Source organism: Primulina eburnea, chromosome 13, assembly GCF_022965805.1.
Source record: "Primulina eburnea isolate SZY01 chromosome 13, ASM2296580v1, whole genome shotgun sequence".
Taxonomy (NCBI): domain Eukaryota; kingdom Viridiplantae; phylum Streptophyta; class Magnoliopsida; order Lamiales; family Gesneriaceae; genus Primulina; species Primulina eburnea.
This window is the reverse complement of record NC_133113.1, coordinates 16,138,460-16,157,768: the sequence shown is the minus strand read 5'-3', so window position 1 is coordinate 16,157,768 and position 19,309 is coordinate 16,138,460. Positions and strand designations below refer to the sequence as shown.

General features: G+C 36.3%; 1 non-coding gene across 1 annotated transcript; it reads left to right on the top strand.

Moving 5' to 3' along the window:
- Nucleotides 1-6,419: 6,419 nt before the first annotated feature.
- LOC140810985 (small nucleolar RNA R71) lies at nt 6,420-6,525 on the top strand. Its single transcript, XR_012113380.1, has one exon. It is a non-coding gene; the product is annotated as a small nucleolar RNA R71 (small nucleolar RNA).
- Nucleotides 6,526-19,309: the final 12,784 nt, after the last annotated feature.

Here is a 19,309-nt window from a genome sequence, read left to right as displayed (position 1 = left end):
GTCGGAAAATGGGCAACCCTTTACAACTGCAGTACTGCCCTTAGAACCAACCTGCCCTTCTAGCACTTTTACTTTCTTCCTCAACTCCTCCAATTCTTCCGCAATAGTGGGGGACTTAGAACCCGCACTTGATTCCCTCTCCTCTTCCCTTCTCTCTTCCTCTTGCAGCTGCTCACATTGCTGCTCGGGATGACTGGAATGGTGAGTGGTGGCCTTCTTTGCCATAGCCATCTCAACAACATCAGTGATAATCTTTTTTAACTCATCGGGAGTTAAATGAATGGTAGGTTGAGGACCATTAGGGGGAGGGCCACCTGCACCAGAAAGACGATTATCGTTCTCCCCCTGAACTCAAGAAGTGTCTTGGTTTGCTCTTCTAGTAGGGGCCATATCAACGCCTTAGAACTCAAATTTCCCACAGAAGGCGCCAATGATGCAACCCGGGCAAAATGACGAGTCGGGTAGGAGACTCTGCCGGGTGAACTATCAAAATGTTGAAGGAAATAACTCAATTTTCGTTGCTAAATGTTAACTAACTGAAAATAATAATTGTTACACACAGTCTTCAGTGGAACGATACTCGTACTCACGCACACTATATTATAACTTGACATCGTGCACTTGCGATTAATTTTTGAGCATACAAAATAATATTTTATTGGGGATTTCACTGTGCAAGTTTTGCTCGATCAAAGATCATGTTCATCTTTGAGAGTGTACATACCTCCACCAGATGTAGGAGATTGAATCTTGTTTGATGGTTCGATTGTACCTATAGTGTCCCAATTTTGAGCATTTTCAGCTAATGAATCGAGATACTCAATTGCCTCATTTGGATCTTTATCTTCAAATGTTCCATTACACATAAATTCAACCATTTGCCTATCTTTAGGCGTTAAGCCTTCATAAAATTGAGAAACAACTATCCAAATTTCAAAACCATGATGTGGACGAAGATTAAGCAATTCTTTGTATCTATCCCAACACTGATAAAAAGTTTCTCCTTGTTTTTGAGTGAAAGTGATGATTTGCCTTTTGAAAGAATTTGTTCTATGCGATGGAAAAAACTTTTTCAAAAATTGTTGTTGCAATTCATCCCAAGTTCGAATGGATCCCGATCTAAGATTTTGTAGCCAAGTTTTAGCTTTATCTTTTAAAGAAAAATGAAAAAGCTTAAGTCGAATGGTGTTCATGCTACAATTTAGACCATTATATGTGTTTCACACTTCTTCAAACTCTCGTAAATGCATGTATGGATTTTCAGAATCTAAGCCATGAAAGTTGGGTAAAAGTTGGATAATACCAGGCTTAAAATTGAAATGAGATGCATAAGGGGGAAAAACTAGACATGAAGGTGCACTAGTACGTGTAGGATTCATGTGATCTCTAAGTGTTCTTCGTCTATCATGATCATGTTGAGATTGAATTTCATCTTCATTTTCTTGGATGGGTTCTTCCCCCATGTTTTGTAAAAATAAAGGGTTATTTTGAATGATTCTACCACTAAGTGTACGTGACCAAATGCTCATGCAAATGCAAATGCAAAAGAATAAAAACACACAAAAGCAATAAAAATTCAAATAAAGAAAAATAAACTATAAAGGAAATTAAATAGACTTGAAATTAAATTATACTTCCCCGGCAACGGTGCCAAAAACTTGTTGCGACTCTGATTGTTGCACTCCCAAGAGCAGGTTGTCCACAAGTAGTATAATTCGGTGAGTCTGATATCGTATCCACAGGGAAGCTAAGGTAATTACAAGTCCACTACAATGTCTTTTTGTTTTGTGTTTGTTTTTTTATTTATTTTAATTTTAATTGTTTGAATCTTTAATGGGTAAATTTTAATTGTTCAAATTTTAATTTAAGTAGTTGAGATTAAAGGATCCACTCTTGGTATTTTAATAAAGTTAACATTAATGAACAATATTGAAATCCACTTAATAAAATGGTTCCAATATATTAAATAATCATATTTATATTATGTTATATATTATTATCTTATAAGTATATAATATATACTAAAACTTATAAATTTGGTCAAGTATTTATTGTGCTATATATATTTGTAAACACTAAATCAAGGTTCCCACTTTAAATGGTTGGTAAAACCAAACTAACATTTAAATGGTACCAAGAAATTAATATTATGATATATTTATATATAGTAAATCAAGGTTCCCACTTTAAATGGTTGGTAAAACCAAACTAACATTTAAATGGTACCAAGAAATTAATATTATAATATATTCATATATAATAAATCAAGGCATCCACTTTAAATGGTTGGTAATACCAAACTAACATTTAAATGGCTCCAAGAATTTAGTGTAACATATAGCAACAATAAATCAAAACTCCCACTTATAAGTAGGGTATAAAAATACTTAAATGAAATAAATATAACATAAACAATAAATAATGATTAAATAATATAAAACATAGATTCTTACCTTTTAGTAACCTTATTATCATGCCAAGAGTTTCACCTTTTCATCTCAACTATAGGAAGTTATCTATTCATTAATCAAATTGTAAAACTTTGAATATGAAATTATCATGCTAATTATATTTAAATGAAGAAATAAAGGAAAAATATAGAGAGAAATATTATGAACTCAAAGGTTTGTTCATAGAATGAGGGATATCTCAATACATTACAATGCACCCCTATTTATAGCCAAATTTGGGGAGACAACCACAAATAAAATATTTTTTTACACATAAGTCTTCATTAGTATTCCAAGATATTATATTATATTACACATCACTTTTGAAAATCTTCTTCTCCGAATTTGCTTCTTCACATAAAAAGAAACATGTGGATAATTGAGTTGTCTAGTTGTGGTATTTTTTTCAAACCATTTGACCAAGTAATTTGAGAGACATGGTCAAAATACTAGAGCATGGTAAAACTGCCACTCCTTTGATAACTTTAGTTGTTGCTTAATTTGATCCTAATTGTGAGAGGATTTTTATCTCATGCTTGCCATCAATATTGTAGATATTAACATCAACTTTCTACAGGTCCAAGAATCATCTTAATCCCATTTGCAACGTCAAGTTTATTCTTGTTTTATCGAACCTGTAAAAATAGTAAAAACTTGTAATTACACAACAACTTATATTTTATACAATTTATTGAAAAACATATAATATTTAAACATTTAATAAAACAAAAACTATATATTTATATTATAAAACATTTAATTAATGTACAATTTTTATGTTTATCAGTGACCAAGTACAAAGCTACCATAGATTGTTTCCAGAAAATTGTAAGATTCAGACCTGAGATGGTTGATGAATGGAAATTTTACGATAATGGTTCCAGAGCTCGAATTCCTTTTGTGTCTGCGTTGTCTGATGATCGAGCAAAACTTGCACAGTAAAATCCCCAATAAAAATATGATTTTGTATGCTCAAAATAAATCGCAAGTGCACGATGTAAAGTAATAGTATAGTGTATATGAATACGAGTATCGTTCCACTGGAGACTGTATTTAACAATTATTATTTTAGTTATTAAAACTTTAGCGACGAAATTTGATTGTTTGTTTATAACTACTAAAATGCAAGAAAATTAAATAAACAAGTTCAAAGATTAAATGATAAAATATGAATGCTAAACCAATGGATTAAATTTCAAATGATAAAAAAATTTGTTGGGAATTCTGGTTCACCTACCCCTTATTAATTAATTAATTCGTTCGATTGTGTTCTACGCATCCGACAGGATTTCCTATTCAATTGAACACACTCTCTCGAGCTATGCCAAACTAATTCACTCAATGAAGTAATTAAATGTCTTTAATCATTTATCAAGAATGAACCGCATTTCGATTGATGAAATCCCCTAGTTTTCGACCCTAAGGACTATGACTATCGGCACGTATCCAATTTCATATGTCTATGCAAATTGTAGATCCGCAGATTATACTACTCGATCCTATCACTAGTTATTCTCTCGAACTCACGCGTGATATAAAATTGTCGTAAAAGTTAGCTACGCTCAAACGACACAATAAAAATCGTAATACAATCAAGAGTAACGCACAACTCAAAATATAAATTAATCAACTAAAAGTTTGGGGTAGGATCCCCTTTAATCCCAACAAATATGAAAGTTGGCTACTATAATTCATAATTAAAATAAGCAAAACAATGTTTAAACAAAGAAAAATAAACTAGAAATACTAGGCGTGACGAAATCTGCGAAGAACGATGCCCGGAAACCGTCGAATCTTCAATCCAAGTGCAAAAGCTCTTCCAAAATCCTTTGTGGCTCTCCAAATCTGTCTGAATAGGTCTCCAATCCGCCCCCCCCCCCCCCCCACATACCATATCAGTCTTCTTCAGAAATTAAGGAAATAATCGGCTGAAAAAAAATCTTGCCAAAAATAAGTGGCGCTCGGGCGGTAGAAAAGTACCGCTCGAGCGCCAACTTTCTGTCAGTTGTGTTTCGGAGGCATTTTCTCGCGCTCGGGCGGTACAAAAATACCGCCCGAGCGCCAACTTTCTGTCTCGGCCCTTGAATTATTCACTTCTCGCGCCCGGGCGGTAGAAATGTACCGCTCGGGCGCCGCTTGTTCTGTCCAATATTCTTGAGCTTTCCACCTTCCGCTCTGATTTTCGTTCTCCGATCATTTTTCCTGCAGATCCATCACACACAAGTGAGACATAATCAAAAACGATTAATTACTATAAAATGAACAAAAAGTAAATGAAATGCATGCATGCGCAATGTAAACACAATTAAAACTAATGTAATAAACACGCAAAAACACCCCCTATCAACCCCCTCATACTAACCTTTTGCTTGCCCTCAAGCAAAACAGGTTAAAGCACGAGACTCTAAACAAACACAACAAAAGTAAAAGACTCAAACAAGAACTAACCAACACAATTAAATACCAATGGTGAAGTGACACGTTTATGTTAATGGCTCAGTTTACTTTCCCACTACCCATCATAATCAAGTCAAGTCGCAACGAATACTCATTCTCGTCTACACATAAATATTGACACTAATTTGAACGTGTGTGTGTGTCATGATGGGTCTAGTCATTCGTATGTCAAATAGATCAATCATCAAATCATGCGATTCACTCAATCAACACTTCAATACAAGTCTCACTAGCATGCATCCCCGTGTCCATTTATCACTAGCCATACATTGAACTTTATTCAACTTGTAAGTGCAGATAAGGGTGTCGAAAAGAAGGAAAATAAGCTCAAATGGCTAAAAGTTGGGAGTACACCGATAATTTTCATTGTGCAATCGTCAAGACTTATCGTCTGACTTTCCTCATCTCCTTACATCTCCAACTTTTAGCCTAGGAATAGAATTTCATTCCTTTTATTTCGGCTCCCCCTCACCTTACATCTCCTTCTTTATTCTTTTTTTTCCTTTTTTGTTTTTTTTTTGTTTTTTTTTTGAATGCACAATTTTCACACATGTACTCCCTAGGCTAAGAATATGATATAACTTTGGATTACAGCCGGTTGGGAGTATGATCTTTTAATGAGTGCATTGGAACGGAGGTAAATGTAAAGTTCAAGGCAATTCAAATTTTCTCATTCAAGGTCCCACATAGCGACTTATTTTCACGGGTTTGCATGCTAAATCAACTCATAAATGGTGCCTTTCAAGTTAACCACATAAAACTTTCAAATTTCACCATTATTCCTACAAAATTCTAGCCCCCACACATATGTGCTCAAAAAGTTCAAAATTTGTACCATAATTCATGCTTTAACAATCACGAGTATCATTCACGACGTGACCCAATCAATTTTTTTGTAAACTATCAATTCACCATCATCATTGGCTCATAAACATGTCTTCTCACCATAAACGACTTTAAACAACATAAATGCAATGACTTAAAGACCAATCAACTAAACACGCAAAACAACCTAACAAAACAATCTACCCTCCTCATACTAGAGTTGTGCAATGCCCTCATTGCACAAAACGAAACCAAAACTACGAACAAGGGTCATGCCTTGGGCGGTTTTGGACTCCCACTTGATGCACCGGTGCTCCTTCGGGCACATAGAATGGATTGTCATCTTGACAGTCTTTCACATAGTGCTCACCCCCACATTTCTCACAGAATACCTCTTGCAAACGCATAGCCGTGCCACCCATGTTCAAGCCATCCAGTTTCCTGTTTAACACATCAAGTTGTGCAGTAATAGCAGATAAATCAGTTACCTGGTGAATCCCTGCACTTTTCCGCTGATTGTTCCTGTCAGATTGAGGGTGATAACTGCTAGCACCCATCTCCTCCAGTAGCTCATACCCTTCCTCAGCAGTTTTTCTCAATAGATTTCCACAAGCAGCAGCATCTATCATAGTACGATTAGGAGTAAGCAAGCCATAATAGAAGGTTTGAACGACTAACCCAAGTGGCAACTCGTGATGTGGGCATCTTCGTAATAGGTCTTTGAAACGCTCTCATGCCTCATATAGTGACTCTTGATCGAACTGAGCAAATGTTGTGATGTCTGCCCGCAGCTTCATGGTCTTCGATGGAGGAAAGTATTTGATGAGAAACGCCTTCGCCATGTCCTCCCATTAGCTATCGAACCTACAGGTAAACAATTCAACCAAGCTTTAGCTTTATCACGCAAAGAGAAAGGAAATAAACGCAGTCTAACAGCATCATCAGAAACTCCATTAAATTTAAAAGTATCGCAAATCTCAAGAAAATCCGCGATGTGTGTGTTTGGATCGTCCACAGCAGTTCCTCCAAATTGGACGGTGTTCTGAATCATCTGGATAATGGCTGGTTTTATTTCGAATTGGTTTGCCCGCACAATCGGCCTCACAATGCTGGGGCGTGCACCATCCAAAGAAGGCTGGGCATACTCTAACATGGGTATGCGGCGTGGCATCTCAATTCGTCTCTCGTTTTGGCGCTCCACCTCCTGCTTTGGCTCGTGCCTCTCCATCAGTTCCTTAAGTCTTTGCTGTTGTCTTCGCCTGCGGAAAGTCCTTTCAATTTCAGGGTCACACTCAAGCTCCAAGTCAAGTGACTTTGGCATGCACCGGAAGAGATATCTGAATTAAAATATGGAGTGTTAGTTCGGTAAAAATAAAATACACTAAAGAAAATAACTAAAAATATAATTGTAGATTAACAGTCCCCGGCAACGGCGCCAAAAACTTGATCGAGCAAAACTTGCACAGTAAAATCCCCAATAAAAATATGATTTTGTATGCTCAAAATAAATCGCAAGTGCACGATGTCAAGTAAAAGTATAGTGTATATGAATACGAGTATCGTTCCACTGGAGATTGTATTTAACAATTATTATTTTAGTTATTAAAACTTTAGCGACGAAATTTGATTGTTTGTTTATAACTACTAAAATGCAAGAAAATTAAATAAACAAGTTCAAAGATTAAATGATAAAATATGAATGCTAAACCAATGGATTAAATTTCAAATGATAAAAGAATTTGTTGGGAATTCTGGTTCACCTACCCCTTATTAATTAATTAATTCGTTCGATTGTGTTCTACGCATCCGACAGGATTTCCTATTCAATTGAACACACTCTCTCGAGCTATGCCAAACTAATTCACTCAATGAAGTAATTAAATGTCTTTAATCATTTATCAAGAATGAACCGCATTTCGATTGATGAAATCCCCTAGTTTTCGACCCTAAGGACTATGACTATCGGCACGTATCCAATTTCATATGTCTATGCAAATTGTAGATCCGCAGATTATACTACTCGATCCTATCACTAGTTATTCTCTCGAACTCACGCGTGATATAAAATTGTCGTAAAAGTTAGCTACGCTCAAACGACACAATAAAAATCGTAATACAATCAAGAGTAACGCACAACTCAAAATATAAATTAATCAACTAAAATTTTGGGGTAGGATCCCCTTTAATCCCAACAAATATGAAAATTAGCTACTAGAATTCATAATTAAAATAAGCAAAACAATGTTTAAACAAAGAAAAATAAACTAGAAATACTAGGCGTGACGAAATCTGCGAAGAACGATGCCCGGAAACCGTCGAATCTTCAATCCAAGTGCAAAAGCTCTCCCAAAATCCTTTGTGGCTCTCCAAATCTGTCTGAATAGGTCTCCAATCCGTCCCCCCCACATACCATATCAGTCTTCTTCAGAAATTAAGGAAAGAATCGGCTGAAAAAAAATCTTGCCAAAAATAAGTGGCGCTCGGGCGGTAGAAAAGTACCGCTCGAGCGCCAACTGTCTGTCAGTTGTGTTTCGGAGGCATTTTCTCGCGCTCGGGCGGTACAAAAATACCGCCCGAGCGCCAACTTTCTGTCTCGGCCCTTGAATTATTCACTTCTCGCGCCCGGGCGGTAGAAATGTACCGCTCAGGCGCCGCTTGTTCTGTCCAATATTCTTGAGCTTTCCACCTTCCGCTCTGATTTTCGTTCTCCGATCATTTTTCCTGCAGATCCATCACACACAAGTGACACATAATCAAAAGCGATTAATTACTATAAAATGAACAAAAAGTAAATGAAATGCATGCATGCGCAATGTAAACACAATTAAAACTAATGCAATAAACACGCAAAAACACCCCCTATCATCTGACTTGATTATTATAGAAGGGAGCAGAGGGATTCTTGTGTATTCAGTATATGCACTGAAATTGAGCCCTTCCTTGGCAGATTTGCCAGTGGTTTGTGAGTTTTCTAACGTCTTCCCAGATGAGATTACGGGTTTGCCTCCAGTCCGAGAAATAGACTTATTCATTGAGCTAATACTAAGTACATTACCTATTTCTAGAGCTCCATACAGAATGACACCAGTTGAACTGAAAGAATTGAAAGATTATCTAGAGGACTCACTAGCCAAAGGTTACATCAGACCTAGTGTTTCTCCGTGGGATTCTCCAGTACTGTTTGTTAGAAACAAATAAGGTTCAATGAGACTCTGCATTGACTATCGGCAATTGGATAAGGCTACGATAAAGAATAAATACCTTTTGCCTCGTATTGATGATCTATTTGATCAGTTGCAGGGTTCCTCTGTTTATTCCAAGATCAATCTGAGATCTGGATATCATCAGTTAAGAGTCAGAGATTCTGATATATCGAAGACAGCTTTCAGAACCAGGTATGATCACTATGAGTTTATAGTCATGCCGTTTGGTATAACGAATTCTCCAGCTGTATTTATGGGTTTGATGAACCGTATATTTCAGAAATATTTTGATGACTTTGTGATGATCTTTATTGATGATATTCTGATTTATTCAAAAAATATGATTGATCATGCTGAGAATCTGAGAATTGTATTCAAAACTCTGAGAGATGAGAAACTGTATGCAAAGCTATCGAAATGTGAATTTTGGCTGAAACAATTTGTATTTTTGGGGCATATTATATCTGCAGATGTTATTTCTGTTGATTCAAACAAAGTTGAAGTTGTGATCAATTGGCATAAACCGACATCAGCGTCAGTGATACGCAGTTTTATGGGTTTAGCGGGCTATTATCGTCGATTCATTAAATATTTCTCTAGTATTGATAAGCCTATTACTCAGCTAACTCAAAATAATGCCCCTTTTGTTTGGTCAGAGGCGTGTGAATCCAGTTTGCTAGAGTTGAAAAAGAAATTAACCAGTCCTCTGATGTTGACTATTCCGTCAGATATTGGTGATTTTGTTGTTTATTGTGATGCTTCTCCAGGGAACTAGGTTGTGTTATGATGCATCGAGGACATGTTATTGCTTATGCCTCAAGACAATTAAAACCACATGAGACTCGATACCCGATTCATGATCTTGAATTGGTTGTCATCGTGTTTGCATTGAAGATTTGGCGACACTATCAATATGGTGAGAGGTTTGAAATTTATTCTGATCATAAGAATTTGAAATATCATTTTTGGTCAATAAGAACTGAATATGAGGCAACGTAGATGGCTTGATTTGCTGAATGATTTTGATTGTGAAATCAAATATTACCCAGGAAAATCAAATGCAGCAGCTGATGCACTGAGTCGAAATGTATGTTTTTTATCCCTGTCGATGATTGGTGTTTCGAATTTGATTGAAGATTGATGTCTTTCTGGATTTGTATTTGAGATAGATTGTAAACCTTTGAGAATTTGTACCATTCAAGTTGAACCAGAGCTGATTTTAAGAATCAAAGAAACATATAAACTCGATCAGAATATTCAAAATTCGATTGAGATGGTCAGATCAGGGCATCAATCAGAATATCGGGTTCGTGATTATGTGTTATATGTGAATAGTCATCTTGTTGGCCAGATGTTTCAGACTTGAAACAACAGATTTTGACAGAAGCACATGGTAGTCGTTTTAGTATTCATCATGGTGGCAGAAAGATGTACAATGATCTGAAAAACAGTTTTGGTGGAAACAGATGAAATCAGACATTGCAGATTTTGTTTCCAAATGCTTGAATTGCCAACAGGTGAAATCAGAAAGGAAGAAACCAGGAGGTCTACTGTATAGCTTATCTATTCCAGAAAGGAAATGAGATCACATTTCCATTTTGTTACGAAGCTACCACGATCCTCCAGAGGTTGTGATGCGATTTGGGTCGTTATTGATAGATTAACCAAATCCTCGTGTTTTATTCCTTACATAATGACATACAGACACGATAAGATGACAGAAATTTATGTCAGAGAAGTGATTAGATTGCATTGAGTACCAAAGTCCATCGTATCAGATCGTGACCCTCGATTTACTTAACAATTTTGGCACAATTTGCACCAAGCTCTAGGTACGAAATTACACCTGAGTACATCATATCATCCTCAGGCTGATGGACAATAAGAACGGACTATCCAGACATTGGAGGATATGCTTAGAGCTGTAGTGCTAGATTTTAGCACAAGTTGGCAAGATTCCTTACCACTTTGTGAATTCTCATACAATAATAGCTATCAGACGAGTATAGAGATGGCTCCGTTTGAAGCTTTGTACGGAAAGAAGTGCAGATCTCCTCTTTACTGGGATGATATCTCCGAAGTACCTGAACTTGGGCCTGACATGACTCGAGATATGACTGAGAAAGTAAAGCTGATTCAGCAGAGAATGAAGATAGCTCAGGATAGACATGCCAAATATGCAAATATTCTACGTCGAACTTTAGAATTTGAGCCAGGAGACAGAGTATTTCTGAAGATTTCTCCTTTCAGACGCGTTGTCAGATTTGGAAAGAGAGGGAAGTTATCTCCACGTTATATCAGTCTGTATGAGAATCTTGAAAAGATAGGTGATCGTGCCTATCGACTCGCTCTTCTCATGTTCTTTAGCCTAATGAGGCCGAACTCGATGAAACTCTGAGTTATTTTGAAAATCCACTTCAGATTCTCGATCGTAAAGAAAAGCAGCTCAGAACAAAGACTATTCCGCTTGTGAAAGTTCAGTGGAGTCGTCATGGCATTGAAGAAGCTAACCAAGAGACTGAATTAGACAGGAGACAGAAATTTCTAGAATTGTTTCAATGATGTGAGTTTCTTATTTAGCTTCTGTTATATATTATTATTGTATGTGATTTGATTGCCTGCGATTTCGAGGACGAAATCATGTCTAGAGGGGGAGAATTGTAAGGCCTGAGATTTTATCATTGTAATCCGAATTTATTTAATTGACGAATTGATGTGATCATGGAAGGACAAGCCCGAGGAAGACATGGGATATGTGTGAAGCTAGAAGACCTCGCGCATATGCGCGAAGACGATGCGTGCATATGCATGAGCAGCCAAATGCGTAGGCAGGAGACCTCGCGCATATGCGCGAGCAGGTGGATTTACAAGCGTTGAGACAGTAGGTCTCGTGCATATGCACGAGTATTGGATGCGCATATGCGCGAGAAGTGCTGTATGAAAAAAAATGACACATGTCTTACCATGCATATCACCATGGTTAAGCACGACACTTCAGCTGACACCACACCTATCATTTGAGGAGAAACCCACTCGGATTTTCGATAGGCAGGAGAAGAGGCTCCGGAACAAGGTGATCCAGATGGTCAAGGTTAAGTGGCTGAATCATTCCGAGGAGGAGGCTACTTTGGAGACCGAGATGAAGAGTCGCTACCCGGATTTATTCGGTAAGTTCTAAATTTCGAGGACGAAATTTTCTTTAATGGGGGGAGAGTTGTAAGGTCCAAAAATTTAATTCACGAAACCTGAATGCATGCAATCTAGTATTTTTAGTTAATTATGGTTTTAATCATTTTTATGCATTTTATGAATAATTATTGCATGATAGGATTTATTTCTTGAAATTTTAAAAGTTCATACATTAGGGTTTCTAGGTGTGTTCCGAGCTCGAACGAGGAACGAAGACCGGGGAATTATTAGGAAAATTATTTTTATTACATGATTAAATTTTATTAATTAATATAAGATGTTTTAAAGGTATTTTTCAAGAATTGGGCTTTGTTGGGTATTTTTACCCGACAGAGCATATTTTTCAGCGGCGCGTAAATTTTAACGAAACGGGAGACTTTTGAAGGTTCGGCTAATATTTTCAAGAATGTACCTAAACGAAAAATTTTTTGGGATTGTGTTTGGACTTAATGGGCCTACTTTTAATCTTATTTTGCTTAAAATTCTTTTTTAAACATTTAATTGGCAAATTATGACCATTATCTACTAAAGTACTATTTAATTAAAAACTTAACCTCACTTAACCTAAACCTAAACTATCCCCAACCAGCCGAAACCCTCCCCTATTAGTTCTCTCGGTTTTCAGCAAGCCCTCAACAAGAAAGGTTCAGCCATAGCTTGTTCTTGCATCAAAAACTTTCTGGCGCTTCCCCGTTGCTCATCTCTTCGACGTTCTTGCGTAGGAATCAAAAAAAGCACGCATGTATTCTCTTTTAAGTATCATTCACTCCCTATTATGTTAATTGTGTGATAAATCATGTAAGAAGTTTCGATCCAGCCTTATACATGAAGAATTTTCGGTTTTGACATATGTTCTTGCATCTTCTTGATCACTACTCACTATTTCTTTGATATTGTTGCAAGGGGGCTGTCATGTAACGTGCTGAAGGGTCCCTTGGCCGATAGTATGCTGTCATTAGGTTGGGATCGAATTTTATTGGTTGTACGCTAGGATTCGTGGAGGGCAGCAAGGAGTTTGGTTCGGGTTGGGGTAGATCGCGTGCAAAGGGTGGGGGCTGGCTATCCAACAGTAGATCCAAGGCTTAGACCAGACCATGTTGAGTCTGAGTCATTGCTGAGGAGGGCTCGAACGCTGCTGGAGTCACCCTCGATGCCGATCTATCGTGAGTTAGGAGATAAGGCCGTGAGTTGGGTTCTCTACGGTCTTATCGATCGGGGTGCTGCGACTTGTATGGGAGTGTAGTCTTGAGTTCCTTGGGTCATGAGGTGTCCTAGGGTGGTCTAGGGAAGGTCGAGTCATTGCTTGTCCATTTGGTTTTGGGCTAGGGACGTAATATGGAAAGGGTGCACCTAGGTTTCAAGTGGGTTCTTTTGGTAAAAAGTCCAGCATCCTTTAGGTTATGACCTAGATGTTTAGGTGCTTAGTCTTGGTGGTTTAAGGACCTTTTAAGAGTTTTTAAGTTGTGATAAAATGTTGGGAAAAATTTAGTTAAGTTTCGGATCGATTCGGGTTGAAACAGGGACCACGGTTCAAGTTTTAAAACGAATCGGTTAAGTTTGGTATTGGGCTCGATTTTACGTCCAAGAATAATTTTAAATATGTTTTTGGATGTTTTGAGGAGTTTGGTATGCTTCGGGTAAACTTTAGAGGTCCAAGGGTAAAACGGTAAATTTTGGGTTTCCATGGGCAAAACAGTCATTTTGCACACGGGGTGAGATTTTGGTCTTGGAAGTGCCCTGAGCACAAAATTATATTATTTTAAATGATTATGCATCATGTTTATGATCTTTATGAAATTATGATAATTATGGTGCATGCTTGGTTTAAGGAAAAAATTTACATATATGCATGTTTTTATTACGTGGTGATGATGTTCTTTAAGGATGGGAATTGGTTGTGACTGATGATGTATATCTATACGATGACATGAGATATGATGAGCTGAGGCCAAGGCTCGGTGGACGGGTAATGTTGTCGTTGATGTCCTTGCCGCCCGGTAACGTTGTTATACGTAGATGGATGATACGATAGAGCTGATACGAAAGTCACAAATACTGAACTGAATTCAATTAAATGAAAATTTATATGTATACGATGATTACATGCTTTGACACGATATGATTTTACACGACACGTTTATGATATGCTTTTAAGTTCTTCAAAGATATGTTGAGTATGACATTTTTCACTGTTGTATGCCATATATATGTACTTGTTATTCCTGGAACAGGTGTGTTGAGTCTTTAGACTCACTAGACGTGTGTGATGCAGGTGAGCCTGAGGATGAGGGGACTGGAGGTGCCGAACTCTGAGTAGGCAGACCTGGTGCGGTGAAACGACCCGAGGACCGCATGTTTTCCGCATTATGATTCATGAGTTTTGATAGGAGTTAAACATTTTCATACGTTGATGATTCTACAATTTTTATTCATTTATGTTTATGTTTGATATTGGATGATTTATGTTATTTTAAAATGCGCTATTTTTATTGTCAAATAATTACGGTTATTTTAAATGTTATTTTGAAAATGTGAGCTTTCAAAAAAAAATTTATTTCTGCCTTATTAAAATGTGTAGAAGTTTCAGATAAAGTAGCTAGCTGACGATTCAACAGATATTTGTCATTTAATGCATTCAGTATGACTGTTGAGACCGAAGACTATATATAACTGATTGAATCAATTGAAGAAGGTTACTGGAAGTGAGAGAACACACACAAAACAATCAAGCTTTAATCTTCAATCAGTTGCGATACTTTTCACGAGTAATTTATCAATTTACAGATCGCACATTCAAGCTCATATTCATTGTATATATCAGTAGCATTCAGGCTACCAGTTAGAGCATTTCCAGTCTATTACTGTAAAAGAGTTATTAGACTAAGATTTCAGTTTATTAGTGTGTAAGACCAACTGAAGTCGATTATTACAATCAGTTGAATTATATGAAAGTATTTTATTGAAAACCTATCTTCGTAATAGAAGACGTGACGTATAAGAATTTGAAGTCTCCGCACATCCATAAATATATGTGTGATCGTTTCAGTTACCATTTCAGTATTACTATATATCAAACCTAAGTATTCAATCTTTATTTAAGTCTTATTCCGCACTTTTATCAGTTTAATGATTTATGTTGGCAAACAAGATTCTATGATAAGTTCCTGAAAAAATTGAATCATATTTGAAAAGAATACAAAAATCATAAGTGTTTATTCAACCTTCCTTCTAAATACTTAGACTATCCTAACCGATCCTATCAATATGTGAATCTCAATATGGAAAATTTTAAATTTTATTTGTATGTATGATTTGACAATAAATATAATCAATATATTAATATTGCATAATAAAAACAATAATTACAAATAATTTTGGAACAAAATATTTCATGCAATTGTTATTAGATCAAAGTGTAAGTGATGAGCTTTTTTGGAAAATACTTAGTAATTGGGGGCTGATCGAACACATAAATATATATATATATATATAATATATTGATTATATTTATTGTCAAATCATACATACAAATAAAATTTAAAATTTTCCATATTGAGATTCACATATTGATAGGATCAGTTAGGATAGTCTAAGTATTTAGAAGGAAGGTTGAATAAACACTTATGATTTTTGTATTCTTTTCAAATATGATTCAATTTTTTCAGGAACTATATATATATATATATATATATATATATATATATATATATATATATATATATATATATATATATATATATTCAAAATTCTTCATCGTAAGGTGCAAAGAACAAATCTTTCAAGTATTGACAAGCATGATATCATCATTACATGTCTTTACCTCATAACAAGGAATATATTTCGAATGACCAGTAGCACTAAACTCATATGATGCTCCATTGAATACTATATGTAATTCATCTAAGGGGTGAAGTCGTATATCGATTATTTTTAGCCAGCAAATTAGGGCCATAGCATTGTTACCCTTAACCACCATGTAAGGGCCATAGTTCGAAAAAATTTCTTTACGATTTCAAATCAAGTTGTAACTGTATTAAAAGCAAATATTTTTATCATGCTTGCAATAAACATAAAATATCTCAACAATCAAACTTTTCAAGAATATCACAACCAAGCAGATGTTTGATATTAAGCAATTCAACGGTTCGACATTCGAATAGTGGTTCCAAAAATCATAATTCAAATTTACAGTTTGAAATAAGGTTCAAAGAGTGAAATGTCGTATCATGGTCCATAGATTTAAATTATACATATGAGTTTTAAAGCAAAAGCACACTTCTAGTAATTGGTTCGAAATGTGAAAAACTAGCAATTGGCATGCATAGTTCAAGAAGGATAAACAAAAACGTGATACAAAGAAAGATCAAGATGTTGCTTAACTATAGCTGATGGTATAAGAAACTAGGATAAATTCTCGTTGATTGGTTGTTTGCTAATCATCGTGGATCAGACAAAGTTTTGTATCGGATAGAGTCTCAGTTCTGAATGTTGTACAATTTTTGAGAGTGTTTGGGAGTTTTCAAGTCTCGCTGCTATCAAGTTGAGCTTATCAGTACATCTCTAGTTGCATCAAGTCTCACCGCTTGAATTTCTCATCACTAAAAACTCAAGCGTTAGTTGGAAATTTTGCGGTCTTCATATCTCTCCCTCCTTATTGGAATTTTTGTCCTCGAAATTAAATTGGTTTGATCTTCAAAAAGGTAGGGGTATTGTTTATGCATTCTTTCTTCTAGCTCCCAAGTTGCTTCTTCTTCACCATGGTTAGACCATTGCACCTTAATATAATGGACAGTACGCCGCCTTAGCACTTGTAACGTCCAAAAATCAGTCTACGTAAACTGGATGCATGCAAATTATTTAAATTGCTTATTTATTTTATTTAATTGAATTTAAAAGCTTAAACAATATATTTTATATCATTAAATTTTTAAATTGCATGATTCATTAAATTAAGGATTTTGTCCGAATATTAGACCGTAGACGACTAAGATGAAAATATTTTTCGATAAATATTTTTAATTCTCGATCAAATGATTAAATAGGATGAAAGTTTCTAAAAACGCTGGAGTCTAAATTATTTTACGAGTCGAACCTTATTTTATCTGAGAAGTCGGTTATAGTCAAACAATTGACTTTTATGGACCCGCAAGTTATTATTTTTTAAAATGATTTTGTAAACTTTAATTTTGTATTTAATTGGGTCTTAATGGGTCTAATTTACCTAGGATTAATGGGCCTAATTATTTTCAAAGCAAGAGTCCTAAAAACTCTAAACTGTAGTCTCATATATCACTTAAAACACTAAGTCGTAAAATCAAAATTCTGGGCTTCTAAGACTCCTAGTGGCCAAAAATTACACACACCACACACACATATTTTTGAAACATTGAGAGTAAGAATCCAAGGTTGTTCGTCGCCCGTTCGCTCATCTTCGTAACTCACGCCAATGATCGAATATTCGAGCGTTCTAAACGCAAAGCATGCTTCTATACTTTCTTTTTTCCCCATTCAAATCATAATACGTGTTTTATGTTTTGAAGCATGGAAAATAAGTTGGACAAATTATTTAAAGTTTGAATGTTTATTTTGCAAAGTTTTGACGTTTCTATATAAATATGAATCATGTAATGATTCCTACGGACACATTGCCAATATCAGACGTTTTTGGGTCGTAAAAAAATTTGTTCCACGGAGAAATGTAGGCTGGAAACGAGCATGGTCAAGGAGGGCTCGAACCTAGGGTTTTCTATGTTCTTCAATGGAGCTTTGGGATATGTAGGCTCGGGTAAGGAGGTCGCAACAGGCCCCATCGAGGGCTGGATCAGGGTCATGGGCAGTCTGAAACCAAGCGTGCTAGAGGGGTCCTTGATGGCTGGACGCGGGGCACGAAGGGTGAGGGCAGCCGCATGCCACAAGAGGATAAAGGGCGAGCATGGCTGGAGGATGGAAGGAGAGCGACAGGTTGCGGTTCAGGCTAGGCTATGGCAGCCGAGGAGAGTGGCTCGGGGATGGCTAGGCGTTGGGAGGCTATGGTTCGCAGAGGAGCAAGAACCGCATGGGAGGAAGAATAAGAGTTTGCGCGGCTTTGGGTTGCCTCGTTGCTGGTCAGGGTCAGTCCAAGGTGGTCCAAGAGGTTCTGGCGTGGTCTTGTAAAGGCCCGAAAATTTGTGCTTGAAAATTTGCGGAAAAATTAAAAATTTTCTTTTTAAAATAATTAAAATGTCTCAATCATAAGTTAAACTGATAAAAATGTTTGATATTCAAAATAGCAGCGGAAAAAATCTAATGTTTGCAAAATAATGACTTAAAAATAACTCAGCAAGATAAAAACTTGGTTTGAATTAAAAATAATAAATGCTGAAGTGAGGTCCTCGGGTGCCACTACTGCCGACCCCATCCAGCTCACTGGTCCCCGCCCTCGGCCCCGACCACATCAGTACCTACAACAATCAAGTCTAGTGAGCCTAAAGACCCAGCATGCATATATCGTAAATAACGAGTAAATAATATAATAAAATTTTCATGGGAGTAAAATTTTCATGTCATGAGGCATAATCGTGAAAATAATTTATCATGAGCAATTATAATACGTGCATAACTGAACTGAAAATCATAGTGAAAATGTTTGCTCCTCATAGCCCTGTACTGAAATAGCATGTTATAATTTTCTGTTGAGATTATGGTCTACGCAAGTGGTCCCTGAACTGAACTGAACTGACCGGTAACTGGCGACCGGATAATACAATGCTCCCATGACCGATAACTGACGACCGGGTAAAATAATGCTCCCATGACCGGTAACTGACGACCGGATAAAATAATGCTCCCATGACCGGTAACTGGAGACCGGATAAAATAATGCTCCCATGATAGTGAGATGGCCACAAGCAATATCGCATAAATCTCAAAAATGAATATTTTCTATGCACGTAATATAATTAGCCAACATAATTAAATAGGAACAATTTCGATCTTCTTGCATTAAAATCATGTACTTGCGATATTTAAAAATACCTATATGACTTGATTGAAGAGTGAAAGAAGATATAAACATGCCTTGGTTTGTTTTGACAGAAAACAAACGAAATAACGACGCGGCGCGGCGGAGACGGAGTGCTCTTCACTTTCTCACTTAATTCCTTTAAATTAATCATGCACCATAATTATTATAATAGCGTAAAAATA